Raw genomic sequence first — 14,086 nt, 5'->3', positions numbered from 1 at the left:
CTACTGCTGCTGCTGCTGCTGCTGCTGCTGCTGCTGCTGCTGCTGCTGCTCCTCGGTGCTGACTTTACACACACAAAAAAAATCCTCAGGCAAGGCATTGCCTGAACTAAACCCAGACTAGAGACATTAAAATCGACGGTAAAGAACTCAATGGTAAGGGGGAAGAAGTAAAGGAGGAAGATCTCCCTTGGGGAATAATAAGGGATTTACTTTAATGATTTTAGTATGCAACCCATTACCACCCTGTGGACTGTAAAAAATTACACAGCTGCAGAATGGGTCCAGGGAATGGGTCGCGGTATACCCATCCTGTGGAGTGCAGTCACTGGGTCATAGAAGGAAGTAATGGATCCAGGGACTGAGTTCTATGACTGTGTGAACAACCGAACCCAACATTTGCAGGAGATAAGATGAACACTGCAAGAACTTAACAGAAGATTGCAAGAACTTAACTGAAGATTGCAAGAACTTAACAGAAGATTGCAAAAACTCGACAGAAGATTGCAAGAACTCGACAGAAGATTGCAAGAACTTGACAGAAGATTGCAAGAACTCGACAGAAGATTGCAAGAACTCGACAGAAGATTGCAAGAACTCGACAGAAGATTGCAAGAACTCAGAACACTTCAGCAGACTAAGTGGCCCATGCGAAAAAGACACTTATGTACAGTTTAGGACATTTATTAGAGGAAACGTTTCGCCCCTAGTGGCTTCTTCAGTCCCATGTTAGGCAGGTCCAATTCACACCCACTCATTTACCCGTCTAAGCTATAAACTACTGAAGGTTCTCTCGTTACTGACGCTACCCGGAGTCTGTTCCACTCCTCTACAACTCTATTACTAAATTAAGACTTCCCTAAATCTTTTCTAAATCTAAATTTGTCTAACTTGAGTCTATACGTGCGAATCCTGTCTTGGTTAGATATTTTCAGCACGCTATTTTTATCCCCTTTATTTATTCATGTCTTCCATGTATACACAACAATCATATCCCCCAAAATTCTGCACCTTTGCAGAGAATGCAAATTCAGTGTCCTCGGTCTGTCCTCGTACGACCCCTCAAGGGATGTCCCTTGACGCTGGTAAGGAGTTCTTGATCTAGGGAATTGGATCTGTGCTCCAGTTCCCTAAACAGAGCCTTGATACCTTGCATCCCCCCGCCCACATGCGCTGTATAATGCTATGGGTTTAGCGCTTCCCCATAATTATAATATCCTTGTAAGAATGGTTTCTGATACACGCTATATTCTTCGTCATCCTTTGCTGTATGTTTTCCAGCACATTTATATCCGTTCTGTAATATGGAGACAATAACTGGGCAGTGTATAATCAGAACGAGGCCTTAACAAGTATATATGAAGTTGAAGCATAACATAAGGACTTACCTGGAGGTTACCTGGAGGTTATTCCGGGGATCAACGCCCCCGCGGCTCGGTACATGACCAGGCCTCCCGATGGATCAGGGCCTGATCAACTAGGCTGTTACTGCTGGCCGCACGCAGTCCGACGTACGAGCCACAGCCCGGCTGATCCGGCACTGGCTTTAGGTATCTGTCCAGCTCTCTCTTGAAGGCAGCCAGGGGTTTACTTCTCTTATTTATATTTTTTATATGAAGCCAAGCATTCTATTAAGATTTATTACAAACACTTATGCACTGTTTTTCTGGCTGTAGTTTGCTACTAACCAGAACTCCTAAATATTTTCTACATTAAGAGCGATTGTGATTTACATTATTAGGTTTATAATTGCCGTGGTTATACTTTTTTTCCAAGGCTACAGTCATCACCCCCACCACTTACTATCCCTCACTCACCACCTACCACCACTGTAACTCCCCCTCCCAAGATGCACCATCACATCCACCTTTATTTGTTATCCCCGCCTTCATGGATGACCATATATCCCTCCTTGTCTATATTCCTCCCTTAATATCCCTTCCTACCTACCCGCTCACCTTTCTCCCATCTCTCTCGCTCTCTTTCCTACCCACAAACCCCCTACCCCTTCCAATATAACCCCGCACGAAATAATAATAATGAGGATAATAATAATAATAATAATAATAATAATAATAATAATAATAATAATAATAATAATAATAATAATAATAATAATAATAATAATAATAATAATAATAATAATAATTGTATGTGAAGTTACAAAGAATTGTGCAATGTTGTGAAAGCTTACATGTAAAGGACCCACGTTCGATACCCTGTTCACCTAGCAGTGAGTGGGTATCTGGTGTTACGTGACTGTTGCGGGTGGCATCCTGGGGTTAGAGGATCGAATGAACCCAGTGGGAATAAGTTATAGTGGCTTTACTGGGCTATCCTGGGTTATTAACCCTTAGGGTTAATAATGGAACTAAAATCTTGGTGAAGGCCCTTCTTTGTGTGTGTGTGTGTGTGTGTGTGTGTGTGTGTGTGTGTGTGTGTGTGTGTGTGTGTGTGTGTGTGTGTGTGTGTGTGTGTGTGTGTGTGTGTGTGTGTGTGTGTGTGTGTATGTGTGTGTGTACTCACCTAATTGTACTCACCTAATTGTAGTTGCAGGGGTCGATACTCAGCTCCTGGCCCCGCCTCTTCACTGAACGCTACTAAGTCCTCTCTCTCTCCCTGCTCAGGTGTGTGTGTGTGTATGTGTACGTGTGTGAACTCGCCTATTTGTGGTTACAGGGGTCGATTCATAGCTCCTGGTGTGTGTGTATGTGTGTGTGTGTTTGTGTGTGTGTGTGTGTGTGTGTGTGTGTGTGTGTGTGTGTGTGTGTGTGTGTGTGTGTGTGTGTGTGTGTGTGTGTGTGTGTGTGTGTGTGTGTGTGTGTGTGTGTGTGTGTGTCTGTGTGTGTGTGTGTGTGTGTGTGTGTGTGTTGAGTGTGTGTGTACTCACTCAATTGTACTCACCTAATTGTAGTTGCAGGGGTCGAGACTCAGCTCCTGGCCCCGCCTCTTCACTGAACGCTACTAGGTCCTCTCTCTCCCTGCTCCATGAGCTTTATCATACCTCGTCTTAAAGCTAAGTATGGTTCCTGCCTCCACTACATCGCTCGTGTGTGTCGCTTGTGTATGTGTGTGTGTGTGTGTGTGTGTGTGTGTGTGTGTGTGTGTGTGTGTGTGTGTGTGTGTGTGTGTGTGTGTGTGTGTGTGTGTGTGTGTGTGTATGTGTGTGTGTGTGAACTCACCTATTTGTGGTTACAGGGGTCGAGTCACAGCTTTTGGTCTGTGTATGTGTGTTCGTGCGTGTGCGTGTGGGTGGCATACGCCTCCAATCCACGTTCAGCGCCGTGGTCACGATTCCCGTCACACCGGGTCACGCGGGGTCACGGAGGGGGAGGGAGGTCACGGAGGAGGAGGGGGGTCACGGAGATCAGAGGGTGGATGGTGAGGAGACGTGAACTGAAGGTGTACGGGACTCAGGTATGCTGGGGTTGAACAGGTGTTCTGGGGTCAAGCAGGTGTTTTGGGGTCAAGCAGGCGTTTTGGGGTTAAATATGTATAGTGGGCTGAAAAAAGTGATTGGGATCAAATATGTGTCCTTGGGTTAGATATTAATATTAGGGTCAAACAGGTGTAATGGGGTCAGACAGATGTCTTGGGGTCAAACAGGTGTAATGGGGTCAAACAAGTGTAACGGGGTCAAACAGGTGTGTTTGGGTGAAACAGGTGTAATGGGGTCAAAAACGTGTGTTGAGGTTAAACAGGTGTAATGGGATCAAACAGGTGTGTTGGGGTCAGAGAGGTATAATGGGGTCAGACAGGTGTGTTGGGGTTAAACAGGTGTAATGGGGTCAGACAGGTGTGTTGAGGTCAGAGAGGTATAATGGGGTCAGACAGGTGTGTTGGGGTCAAACAGGTGTAATGGGGTCAGACAGGTGTGTTGGGGTCAACAGGAGTAATGGGAAGAGGTGGTGTGCTAGGGTCACGATGTTTGGGTCAGATATGTTGGAAGTTAAGATGTCAAAGTCAAGCAGGTGTTATAGGGTCAGAATGAGGGGACAGGGGTCGGACAGACGCTTTATGGTCAAAATGTTTGGGTCAGCCTGTGTGTTTTTAGTTCAGATGATGGTGTCAGACATATGTGTTAGTAGTCCAGCTGATGGTGTCAGACATATGTGTTAGTAGTCCAGATGATGGTGTCATGTGTTAGTAGTCCAGATGATGGTGTCATGTGTTAGTAGTCCAGATGATGGTGTCATGTGTTAGTCCAGATGATATTGTCATGTGTTAGTAGTCCAGATGGTGTCATGTGTTAGTAGTCCAGATGATGGTGTCATGTGTTAGTAGTCCAGATGAATGAATGAGCACTCAGCCCCAGGCCCGACTCGTGGAACTCTGTGTTCATTAAGAACTGCAAAAAATCCCTTTGGCGTGCCTTAAGTATACTGTAGAGGAGCTTACACACGGGTGAAATTCAACAGTCACTAAAAACAATGGATATAGCCCCACTCCATAAAGGGGGCAGCAGAGCATTAGCTAAGAACTATAGACCAATAGCTCTAACGTCCCACATCATAAAAATCTTTGAAAGAGTGCGAAGAAGCAGGATTGCAAACCACCTGGATTCCCAAAAACTGCACAATCCAGGGCAACATGGGTTCAGGGCAGGTCGCTCCTGCCTCTCACAACTACTGGATCACTATGATATGGTCTTGGATGTACTAGAAAAAAAAAAGATGTAATATACACAAACTTTGTAAAAGCCTTTGACAGGTGCGATCATGGTGTAATAGCCCACACAATGTGTGCTAAAGGAATAACTGGCAAAGTGGGGAGACGGATTTTCAACTTTCTAATCAATCGCACACAAAGAGTAGTGGTAAACAGAGTTAAATAGGAAGCTGCCATAGTGAAAAGCTCTGTTCCACATGGCTTAGTACTCGCCCCCATCCTGTTCCTCAGCAGAATGCATGTACCTGTGAAGGTGTCTTCACAAAATACAACTTCAACAACAAGAACATCAACTGGGACCAGGTGAACCATGTCCTAAATGAAACATGTTGGGAAGATATCTTAAACGACATGGATCCAAACCAGTGCCTTGAAAGGACCAACTTCCTGGCAGCTGAAGCATGTTCTAAGCATATTCCCCTAAGAAAGAAGAAGAGCAGGAGTAAACTGGAGAGAGAAAGACGCTCCCTCTACAGAAGACGATGAAGAGTCACTGAGCTCCTGAGGAGTGCTAGAATATCTGATACACGAAAGGAGGCGCTGACCAGGGAAGCGGAAACTATCGAACTTAAGTTAAATGACTCTTACAGGAATCAGGAGAGACAGGAGGAGCTTAAAGCTATTAGTGAAATTGAAAGAAATTCAAAATATTTCTTTTCATATGTCAAAAAACAAGGCAAATACCACATCTAGTATAGGGCTCTTACTCAGACAGGATGGGACTTACACAGATGACAAGGAAATGATTGAAATATTGAAATCCCAGTACGACTCTGTGTTTAGTGAACTACTAATCAGTCTGAGGATCGACGACCCAAATGATTTCTTCATGAATGAGCCTCAAAACTCCATAAATGTATGCCAGATTTCCGACATTACCATAACTCCGATAGATTTCGAAAAAGCCATTGACAACATGCCCATGCACTCAGCCCCAGGCCCAGACTCGTGGAACTCTGTATTCATTAAGAACTGCAAGAAACCCCTCTTGCGTGCCCTAAGTACACTATGGAGGAGGAGCTTGGACATGGGTGAAATTCCACAGTCACTTAAAACAACGGATATAGCCCCACTCCATAAAGGTGGCAGCAAAGCATTAGCTAAGAACTGTAGACCAATAGCTCTGACGTCCCACATCATAAAAATCTTTGAAAGATTGCTAAGAAGCAGGATTGCAAATCACCTGGATTCCCAAAATCTGCACAATCCAGGGCAACATGGGTTCAGGGCAGGTCGCTCCTGCCTCTCACAACTACTGGATCACTATGATATGGCCTTGGATGCACTGGAAGAAAATCAGAATGCAGATGTAATATACACAGACTTTGCAAAAGCATTTGACAAATGCAATCATGGCGTAATAGACCATAAAATACGTGCTAAAGGAATAACTGGGAAAGTGGGGAGATGGATCTTCAACTTCCTAACAAATCGAACACAAAGAGTAGTGGTCAACAGAGTTAAATCGGAGGCTGCCATAGTGAAGAGCTCTGTTCCACAAGGCACAGTACTCGCCCCCATCTTATTCCTCATCCTCATATCAGACATAGACAGATATATACATCACAGCACCGTATCATCCTTTGCGGATGATACTAGGATCTGCATGAGGCTGTCATCTGCTGAGGACGCGGTTAACCTCCAAGAAGATATAAACAAAGTTTTCCAGTGCGCAACGGTAAACAATATGATGTTCAATGAGGACAAATTCCAACTACTCCGTTATGGAAAACTGGAGGAGATAATAACTAGAACAGAATATAGTACAGACTCTGGCCGTACAATAGAGCGGAAAAATAATGTAAGGGACCTGGGAATAGTAATGTCTGAGGATCTCACTTTCAAGGATCACAACAGTGCCACGATCGCAAGTGCAAAGAAAATGATAGGATGGATAATGAGAACGTTCAAAACGAGAGATGCCAAGCCAATGATGATCCTTTTCAAATCACTTGTTATCTCTAGGCTGGAATACTGCTGTACATTAACATCTCCATTCAAAGCAGGTGAAATTTCATATCTAGAGAGTGTACAGAGATCCTTCACTTCACGTATAAGTTCTGTCAAGCAGCTTAACTACTGGGAACGCTTGGAAGCACTTGACTTGTACTCGTTGGAATGCAGGAGGGAGAGATATATCATAATCTACACTTGGAAAATCCTGGAGGGAATGGTCCCAAATCTGCACACAGAAATCACTCCCTACCAAAGTAAAAGACTGGGCAGGCGATGCAAAATGCCCGCAATTAAAAGAGGGGCGCCATTGGTACACTAAGGGAAAACACCATAAGTGTCCGGGACCCAAGACTGTTCAATAACCTCCCATCAAGCATTAGGGGAATTGCCAATAAGCCCATGGCTGCCTTCAAGAGAGAGCTGGACAGATACCTAAAGTCATTGCCGGATCAGCCGGGCTGTGGCTCGTACGTTGGACTGCGTGCTGCCAGCAGTAACAGCCTAGTTGATCAGGCCCTGATCCACCGAGAGGCCTGGTCATGGACCGGGCCGCGGGGGCGTTGATCCCCGGAATAACCTCCAGGCAGATGTAATTCACAACACCGAGTGATCCTTTGCAGACGATTCTAGGATCTGCATGAGACTGTATCTATCGAGGACGCGGTTAACCTCCAAGAAGATATAAACCAAGTTTTCCAGTGGACAACAGAAAACAATATGATGTTCAGTGAAGACAAATTCCAACTACTCCGTTATGGAAAACTGGAGGAGATAATTAGAACTGAGTATACTACAAACTTTAATCATACAATAGAGCGAAAAAATAATGTGAGGGATCTGGGAATGGTAATGTCTGAGGATCTCACATTCAATGATCACAACAGTTCCACGATCACGACTGCGAAGAAAATGATAGGATGGATAACGAGAACGTTCAAAACAAGAGATGCCAAGCCAGTGATGATCCTTTTAAAATCACTTAGTAACAGCTAGTAACAGCCTGATCCACCGGGAGGCCTGATCGTGGACCAGTCCGCGGGGGCGTTGATCCCTGGAATACCCTCCAGGTAGGTAGGTAGACATGTGTTAGTACTCCAGATGATGGTGTAAAATATGTGTTACGGATCAGTACGATAGGATGAATTGTCTTGAAAGGGGGAGGGGTAATTTTATTGGGAACAAACGTGTGTTAGGGGCTCACTATGGAGAGAGAGAGAGAGAGAGGAGGGGGGTGTCAAACAGTAATGCTACACTAACAGCTACGTCGACAATCAGCGTAGGTAGGAGAGAGTAACTTGTGGGTTCATCACTCACAGCGACGCCGTGTTTATGTCTTCTTGAACTAATTGTCGATTCAGGACGGAGTTTAAACCCCGTGTAAACAATCACGTGGTGGAGAGGCGACTACCCGGGGTCACTGGAGGGAAGGAAGAGAGTCAGGGAGGAGAAAGTGTAAGTAATAATAATAATAATAATAATAATAATAATAATAATAATAATAATAATAATAATAATAATAATAATAATAATATAATAATAAGAAATATAATAATAATAATAATATTATGAATAATAATAATAATTATTATTACATTATTACTATTATTATTATTATTATCATTATTATTATTATTATTATTATTATTATTATTATTATTATTTCTACAAGTACACGTACAGGTACACATAAATGCAGTTACAACATAAAATATTACTCATAGTAACATATGTGTAAGTTACTTAGAATAACCTAAAAATAAAGTCAGTGATTTATTTCCATTTGGGGTAAGGAAGGAAGGAGGGAGGAGGGAGGTAAGAGCAAGTGAAGAGGTTGAAGGTAGGAAGGAAGGAAGGAAGGGAGGAAGAAGGAAAAGAAGGGAAGAGAAGGAGAGTGGGATGGAGAGAGCGGAGAATAGATACAAAAGAGATCAAGGGTGAAGGAGAGGGTGGGTGGAAGCAGCTAAGGATTGATGGAGTGGGTGGGTGGAGGGAATACCAGGGTTGGAGGGCACGGAAAAACGTGGAGGGGTCAGGCCAAAGTTGGCAAAGCTTGGGAGGGGAAGGGGAGGGGGAGGAGCAGGAGGCAGAGGGTCTGAGGAGGATGTGATGTGAGAATATATAAGAATATATCACAACGAAGGATAGATAATCTATAACGAGAGATAACCCAGACAGAACAGAAAGTCAAACTTTTTTTTTTTTACCAGTGGGAAAAAAGGCATAAGGAGCTAAAAGCCATTCAAAAAATAACAAGAAACGAAATATTTATATACACCTGAGAAAAGTCGAAAATTAAGGCGTGATGTAAATGGTTTAAAAACCCGACAAGTTGAAGTATGAGACATTTGTGCAGCATTTGGGAACCTTTATTCAGGAAACTTTTGTTGACCTGAACATATCGACTCCAGGCTGAGGGACTGATTGCTTCAAACTCCTCTTCATCTTCCACTGTTATTCTCTGTATTAGACTGAAGAAGCCACTGGCTTGCGAAATGTTTCCTCAATAAAGATTCCCAAATGTTGCATAAGTGTCTCATTCTCCAAATTAAGGGCCACCTCTGAATTTGTACTCTCCGGAGCGTCGTAGAATTAGAGAAGATATACCCCTCAAGGGATGTTCCTTCATGCTAGTGAGGGGCTTTTGATCTAGGGAATTGGATCTGTGCTCCGGTTCCCTGAATTGAGCCTGAAAACCTTCCACCCCCCACATGCGCTGTATAATCCTACGGGTTTAGCGCACCCCCTGATTATAATTATATAACTAGAGAAGATATAACTGAAGTGTAAAAATCCGAAATTAGAATAAAAAGGGTTATAAATAATGTGGTGAAAATATCCAACCAAGAAAGGACTCGCAGCAGCTGATCCAAGTTGGAGTAAACCACTGGTTTAGCAGCAGAGTTGTGGATGATTGGAATAATACACAGATAATAAGCACATACGAGAGAGAGAAGTTTACGACGACGTTTGGGTCCGATTTGGATAATTTACAAAGTGATTTTGTAAATGGTCCAAGGCGGACCGAAACGTCATCGTAAGCTCCTCTCTCCTATGTGCGGGTTATTTGTGTATTGGTAAGAAACATGTGCAACAGTTTTCTTTATTCCGAAACGTTACACATACACAGTAGGCTTCTTCAATTGAGTATAGAAAAGTTTGCAGAAGCAGTAGAGATGTGAAGACGGTGTAATCAGTCCATCACCCTTCAAAACGTAGTTTTGAGGTGGTCGGTCCCTCAGCCTGGAGAAGAGATTTGTTCCATAGTCTGTCACAATGTGAAGTTAAAGCAACAGTATGAAGACTTATATATATATCTGTTAGAAGGAGAGGTGTAGTCTACTGGTAGAAGAATGTAATCATTGAGAGGTCAGGTCCCTCTCAAATTCAACCATTTTCACTTGAAAAAATTGTCCAAGGTGTTTTGCTATTCTGTGCCAACATGTCGGTACTGTATACCATTTTAATATTTACTCTGTCAGACACTGCAACACAATGGCATCTGATGAGGTAATCAGTCCCTCAGCCTTGGAGTTGGTAAAGAGCACCGTACCTCATAAGAACATAAGAAAGAAGGAACACTGCAACAGGCCTACTGACCCATGCGGAGCAGGTCCATGTCCCCCCCCCCAGATTAGACCAATGACACCCCGCCTCGGATTAGCCCAATGACCCATCCAGTCTGGTCATCTCCACTCAAGGATGGAGCACTGCACATTATATCCTTGAATTATATTGATAAAGCCACTGGATGGTGAAACGTCTGCAGATAAAGATACCCAGATGTTGTACATGTGTCTGATTCTTCAAATAGAAAACATGCCCACACATTTCTTCATGAAGTTTCACTCGAGGTTCGCTTGTATCCTCTGAATCTATTTTATGACCTATTTTTGTGTCCTCAGCGAATTCATTCAAGTCGCTAGTTATTCTCTGGTCATCGTGAACGATGTTAGGTAAATGGCCACAAATGCAACTAATGTGACGTTTTATTGTGGCAACGTTTCGCTCTCCAGGAGCTTTGTCAAAGACGTTAAACACCTGAGAGCACTCGTCTTGGTGTATATACGTGTACCTGGAGTATACCTCGAGAGGGTTTCGGGGGTCAACGCCCCCGCGGCCCGGTCTGTGACCAGGCCTCATGGTGGATCAGAGCCTGATTAACCAGGCTGTTACTGTTGGCCGCACGCATACCGACGTATGAACCACAGCCCGGCTGGTCAAGCACTGACTTCAGGTGCCTGTCCAGAACCTTCTTGAAGACAGTCAGGGGTCTATTGGTAATCTCCCCTTATGTATGCTGGGAGGCAGTTGAACAGTCTTGGGCCCCTGACACTTATTGTATTGTCTTTTATCATGCAAATGGCGCCCCTGCTTTTCATTGGAGGGATGTTACACCGTCTCCCGAGTCTTTTGCTTTCATAAGGAGTGATTTTCGTGTGCAAATTTGGTACTAATCCCTCTAGGATTTTCCAAATGTATATAATCATGTATCTCTCCCGCCTGCGTTCTAGGGAGTACAAGTTGAGGAACTTCAAGCGCTCCCAGTAATTGAGGTGTTTTATCGCAGTTATGTGTGCCGTGAAGGTTCTCTGTACATTTTCTCCCCTCAAGGGAGATTTCTTGACGCTGTTGAGGGGCTCTTGATCTAGGGAATTTGATCTTCGCTCCGGTTCCCTGCATTGAGCCTGAATATCTTCCATCCCCCCCCCACATGCGTTGTATAATCCTGCGGGTTTAGCTCTCCCCATGATTATAATATTATAATGTACATTTTCTAGGTCAGCAATTTCACCTGTCCTGAAAGGTGCTGCTAGCGTGCAGCAATATTCCTAGATAGAACAAGCGATCTGAAGAGTGTCATCATGGACTTGGCATCCCTAGTTTTGAAGGTTCTCATTATCCATGCTGTCATTTTTCTGGCAGATGCCATTGATACAAAGTTGTGGTCTTTGAAAGTGAGATCCTCTGACTTTATCACTTCCATGTGTTTTATATTAGTTTTTCGCTTTGTTGCGTGGTTGGAATTTGTTTTATACTCCGATATAATTTTAATTTCCTCACGTTTTCCATATCGGAGTATCAAGGCCTGATTAACCAGGCTAATACTGCTGGCCGCACGCAGACTAACGTATGACCAGCAGTAGCAGCCTGGTTAATAATGTTTCATACGAACAACTAGAGGCCTAAAACTGATCCTTGTGGAACACCACTTGTGACTCATCCCCATTCAAATTTCACGCCATCTATGTAAACTCTGCTGCCTGTCTCTGTTGTCTGTTTCTGTTGCCGGTCTCTGCTGCCTGTCTCTCTTGCCTGTTATTGTTGCCTATCGGTCAACCATACCTCAATTCAGGAGTTAATTTCTCCTATACAGTGTGCTCGTGGCTTGATTGATATCGTCCTCAGCTCACACACTTAGGGTCCGATATCGATCCCCAGAACGGGTGAAGCGTTGGGTATGATTCCTTACACCTGCTGTCCCTGTTCACCTAGCAGTAAGTAGGTACCTGGGTGTTAGTCGACTGGTGTGGGTCGCATCTTGGGTACAAGATTAACCTAAGTTGCTAGAAATGCTTTGCATAATCAGGGGCTTTCTATATAGTATGTCACTGATGTTAGATCTATATCAGGCATTTGTAGGAATAATAATAATAATAATAATTTGTTTTTATTATTGATTATTAATTTTTTTTTTTTATTATTATCACACCGGCCGATTCCCACCAAGGCAGGGTGGCCCGAAAAAGAAAAACTTTCACCATCATTCACTCCATCACTGTCTTGCCAGAAGGGTGCTTTACACTACAGTTTTTAAGCTGCAACATTAACACCCCTCCTTCAGAGTGCAGGCACTGTACTTCCCATCTCCAGGACTCAAGTCCGGCCTGCCGGTTTCCCTGAATCCCTTCATAAATGTTACTTTGCTCACACTCCAACAGCACGTCAAGTATTAAAAACCATTTGTCTCCATTCACTCCTATCAAACACGCTCACGCATGCCTGCTGGAAGTCCAAGCCCCTCGCACACAAAACCTCCTTTACCCCCTCCCTCCAACCCTTCCTAGGCCGACCCCTACCCCGCCTTCCTTCCACTACAGACTGATACACTCTTGAAGTCATTCTGTTTCGCTCCATTCTCTCTACATGTCCGAACCACCTCAACAACCCTTCCTCAGCCCTCTGGACAACAGTTTTGGTAATCCCGCACCTCCTCCTAACTTCCAAACTACGAATTCTCTGCATTATATTCACACCACACATTGCCCTCAGACATGACATCTCCACTGCCTCCAGCCTTCTCCTCGCTGCAACATTCATCACCCACGCTTCACACCCATATAAGAGCGTTGGTAAAACTATACTCTCATACATTCCCCTCTTTGCCTCCAAGGACAAAGTTCTTTGTCTCCACAGACTCCTAAGTGCACCACTCACTCTTTTTCCCTCATCAATTCTATGATTCACCTCATCTTTCATAGACCCATCCGCTGACACGTCCACTCCCAAATATCTGAATACGTTCACCTCCTCCATACTCTCTCCCTCCAATCTGATATTCAATCTTTCATCACCTAATCTTTTTGTTATCCTCATAACCTTACTCTTTCCTGTATTCACCTTTAATTTTCTTCTTTTGCACACCCTACCAAATTCATCCACCAATCTCTGCAACTTCTCTTCAGAATCTCCCAAGAGCACAGTGTCATCAGCAAAGAGCAGCTGTGACAACTCCCACTTTGTGTGTGATTCTTTATCTTTTAACTCCACGCCTCTTGCCAAGACCCTCGCATTTACTTCTCTTACAACCCCATCTATAAATATATTAAACAACCACGGTGACATCACACATCCTTGTCTAAGGCCTACTTTTACTGGGAAAAAATTTCCCTCTTTCCTACATACTCTAACTTGAGCCTCACTATCCTCGTAAAAACTCTTCACTGCTTTCAGTAACCTACCTCCTACACCATACACTTGCAACATCTGCCACATTGCCCCCCTATCCACCCTGTCATACGCCTTTTCCAAATCCATAAATGCCACAAAGACCTCTTTAGCCTTATCTAAATACTGTTCACTTATATGTTTCACTGTAAACACCTGGTCCACACACCCCCTACCTTTCCTAAAGCCTCCTTGTTCATCTGCTATCCTATTCTCCGTCTTACTCTTAATTCTTTCAATTATAACTCTACCATACACTTTACCAGGTACACTCAACAGACTTATCCCCCTATAATTTTTGCACTCTCTTTTATCCCCCTTGCCTTTATACAAAGGAACTATGCATGCTCTCTGCCAATCCCTAGGTACCTTACCCTCTTCCATACATTTATTAAATAATTGCACCAACCACTCCAAAACTATATCCCCACCTGCTTTTAACATTTCTATCTTTATCCCATCAATCCCGGCTGCCTTACCCCCTTTCATTTTACCTACTGCCTCACGAACTTCCCCCACA

Source organism: Cherax quadricarinatus, chromosome 55 (assembly GCF_038502225.1).
Source record: "Cherax quadricarinatus isolate ZL_2023a chromosome 55, ASM3850222v1, whole genome shotgun sequence".
Classification (NCBI taxonomy): Eukaryota; Metazoa; Arthropoda; class Malacostraca; order Decapoda; family Parastacidae; genus Cherax; species Cherax quadricarinatus.
Note: the sequence above shows the minus strand (reverse complement) of the source record.